At 35.6% G+C, this 3954-nt stretch overlaps 1 pseudogene across 1 annotated transcript; it reads left to right on the top strand.

The window, feature by feature from the left end:
- Positions 1–1531: 1531 nt before the first annotated feature.
- On the top strand, positions 1532–3389 carry LOC143546531 (small ubiquitin-related modifier 1-like; annotated as a pseudogene). Its single transcript, XR_013137603.1, has 3 exons — positions 1532–1698; positions 2955–3104; positions 3189–3389. The product of XR_013137603.1 is annotated as a small ubiquitin-related modifier 1-like (transcript).
- The last annotated feature ends 565 nt before the right edge of the window (positions 3390–3954 follow it).

The following is a 3954-nucleotide window of genomic DNA, read 5'->3' as shown; positions in this document are numbered from 1 at the left end:
TAATGGGTGTGAGGGTAGAATCACCGTGGCACACACATAAAAATCATTTATTTTCGTATTCAAATAATCACACATGATTTTTATTGGTCAATCATAATACATATGATAATCCAATCAATAATAAAACTAGCTCCTAATACAAATCAATTACAACTTTTCTTTTTTCAATTTACCATTTCGCGTGACCAATGAGGTTTGAAACACATGAGAATCTATGAGGTTCAAACAACATATGAACTATCTTGGTATTGTATAAATTTGTGTATAGATTATTATTTATATTTAAAGTAGTAAAATTCTCTCAAAGTTGTAATATAATATTGCAAGTCACAAATTGCATGATACCACTTTGGTACATAAATAAAGTAGTGAAATTCTATCGCACATTGCGACGAGAATTCAATATATGAATAAAGTTAGCTTTCTCGTAATAGATTATCGTTTTTATGTACATATAGGTACAAACTACTAACAATATTTGCATTGTAGTGCATATATTGTCAAACGTTATTTAAATATATACATATATTAATAAGTTATTATAGCTTAAAAGGATTTTTTTCATAACAAAGATTAATGAAAGTGATTTAATCTTTAATATATGTATAACCTTCTTAAATACACATTTAGCCTAATAGACATATGTCCAGTTTGTCGCAAGGCATGTTTGGACTGAGCATGCGGTATATTGTAGAGAGTTCTCCGTATTCAAGTACCAACACGATCTAGTTAAGGATGTGCTCTTTGACATATTCAGGCGTGCTAAGATTTTTGTTAAAAAAAAGCACATGTGAATTTCTTAACTGACCCGCTAGATGGGCGCTCAACTCTTCACCTGACCCACATTTTGGTCTTTGGATGGAGAAGGGGGAAACATGCATCCATGGATCTAATAGGGGTTTCCCTGTTAGTGGGCTCAGGGAGTGGTGGTTTCACGGCCTGACATGTTGCTCTAAAAGCTGCTTCACGCACGACGACTAAAATTAGAAGACCTGTCTTGACAACCAACATATATTTATACATTTTGCTTTTGATACATTTGGTTTCCTCGCATCAAAAGCTGCGAAGATATTTAGCAAAGTATAACGGGTCATGCATAGTAATGTTATCATTAAAAGAATGTCCTTTTCAAAAGATTGGATTTTGCAAATTAAAAAGATATTGCGACACAACTTGTTACTTGTTTGTCTTATATCGTAATTATTATATTTTATTATAAAAGACTTTATAAAAACTAATAGATGCAACAAGAGATAAACATAAATCAAAATAGTGACAACTTTATTGATGATTTGTCTAACTTTAGTCACGAAGACTTTCGATATCATATATTCACATAAATCACATCCCTAAATAAAAAATAATAAAAACCCCACTTACTTTAAGCGGGCCCAAAACCTTTAACTGCCACGATTCAAGTCAAACTTGAAAGCCCTCATGTCATCCCGATACGGAACCCAAATCACAATTAAATATAGTTTTTTTAAAACCCACTATAAAAACATAAACCGCCCATCGTCACATATCACAACACAACCAACCAACCCACCCTGTAAAATCGTGTAAACCCTAGTATTAGTCGTAACCATGTCGTCTACTCCCGGAGGCGAAAGCGGTGTAGCTAATAATAATGAAGATGAGAAGAAGCCTATGGATCAATCCTCCTCCGCACATATCAATCTCAAGGTTAAAAGCCAGGTATTGGTTCCTATTATTGGTTGGTTTTGCTTTGATTTGATGTTAGTAGTAACGTATTTATTAGTGGTGCTTACGGATTTGATTGATTTTGTAGTTTGTTAGATCTATGAATTTGATCTGCGTGTTGAATGACGGAATTGAAAGTGAGATTTTAGGCTGTTGTTAATTCGTGTTAAAAGCCCTAATTTTTGCTTCTTAAATTGAATCATATTGGAAGAGCATTTTAATAGAGTATGTTAGTAGTTAGCAAATTGGCAGACCATTTCAATATAATATATTAGCAGAGAATTTAATAAATTATATTTATCATGATTGGCCGTCACCGAGAATTATGAAAATTTTTTGGGCCTAAAACAAAAAAGTTTAAAATTTGGGCCTCAAATTAGTTGAGTATTTAGGTTTCAACATTAAGAATACATATATTTTCGGTTGACCACTCGCCCCCGCCTCAACCTTGGTTTAAAAAATCGTTAGGCGAGGCGAGGCGTTTTGGTTCAAAACCCGAAGCGCTAAGCGAGAGCTTCACGTATGTGAGGCGCTCAAGTTAAAAATTACTAAAAATTAATTATACATGACATATTTTACTTGAAAATCAATCATAAAGATAAAACATATTTGTAAAACTAAACATGAATACTTAATACGTAGGTTAAACATTATAAAAACATATTTAGAAGTTTCAAAACACTTAAATTCTTAGAGTAAAAAGTAATAATGAAGAAAAATACCTCTTGAGTCATAAACATATGTGTAGTGATTAGGTGAGTTTGAACTGATTTAAAAGATGGTAGTGATAACTGAGGAAAAGATAAACTTGAAACGTCTAGAAGGTTGATATTTGGAGAAGATAAACTTTGAATATGAAAATTAAAGAGTGGTTTGAATTAAATATAGAGTGATAAATATATATAATACGGTTGGGTAATGTTTTATAGATGAGCCCCAACGTTATTATATTAAGCAGATGGCCCAAACATCTACATTTTCAATCTAATTTGGACTGAATCACATGAGGCGCTGCCTCAAGCGCCTCACGCCTCGCCAGCTAATGCGTCGCCTCAGGGCGCCTCATGTATTTTAGCGCCTTACGTAAAATAAGGCGTTTTCAAAAACGCTTTGGGCTCAGGCGCGCCTTTTAAACCAAGGCCTCAACACAAATTTTAGCAATCTTTTTTATATTCATTTTTCTAGTTTTGGTGCTTTTGAGAAATATTTTGTTTCATTGAACGGTGTAAACGTTTTGTTGTTTGTTGTAGGATGGAAATGAAGTGTTTTTCAGAATCAAACGCAATACCCAACTCAAGAAGTTAATGAATGCCTACTGTGATAGGCAATCTCTGCAGATGAACGCTATCGCGTTTCTGTTTGATGGACGCCGTCTTCAAGCAGAGCAGACCCCTAAACAGGTAGATATTTAACAACCATTGTTTGTTTGGTAATTTTGTAAGTAACTTGTTTTGAGTTTTGGGTGATTGCGTGTATGTATGCAGCTTGAGATGGAGGAAAGGTGATGAAATTGATGCAATGCTGCATCAGACTGGAGGTGGGATTTGAAATGGTAGCTAGAGGAAGTTGGTGGGGTTGAATATATATTTTGTTATGAAGGAAATCTTTTGTTTGGATCATGGTATTAATCTTGGTAATCAGTTAACTGTCGCTAGTTTCTTTGTTTTATGGGATTTGGTTTTCTTTCTTTTGTGTTGATATGTGAAGAAACACTAAGTGACCCGGTGCAGATTATAGATAATTTGGGGGTTAAGTAATGTTTCCCACGAGAATGAGGTCCAACAGAGACAGTTGTTCTTCAGGGGACCTGCAAAACAAACACCGTAAGCTCGTCACTGAGAAGGGGGGGGGTTCCTCCTTGTGACCACCCTCCGGCGTGAGAATCAGACTAGATTGCTCTGAATATAAGTGTATATTAAGAGATTGCTAGATAACAGGATAGCAGATGATCTTACCATTCCAAGATGTTGGAGTATTTATAGCCGAAGGTAGGTTTCCTAGAAGGTACAGCCGGCTGAATAGTATTCTTGTTCTACCAACAGTGGACTATGCACAGGCCATACTGGTTGGTGGGTAGGTTACGGCCAACAGTAACAAAGTCGGTTGCACTATTCCACCAACTGTAGATTATGCACGTCCCACCTACTGTGGATTGTACGCAGGCCATGCTGGTTGGTGAATAGGTTACGGCCAACAGTAACACTATTCCACCAACTGTAGGCTGCGCATGCCCCACAGTAAGGGTTGGTG

This window comes from Bidens hawaiensis, unplaced genomic scaffold (genome assembly GCF_021521415.1).
Source record: "Bidens hawaiensis isolate Kalapana, Puna unplaced genomic scaffold, B.hawaiensis_p1.1 tig00014401_1, whole genome shotgun sequence".
Taxonomy (NCBI): Eukaryota; Viridiplantae; Streptophyta; class Magnoliopsida; order Asterales; family Asteraceae; genus Bidens; species Bidens hawaiensis.
This window is presented reverse-complemented; position numbering and strand designations above follow the sequence as displayed.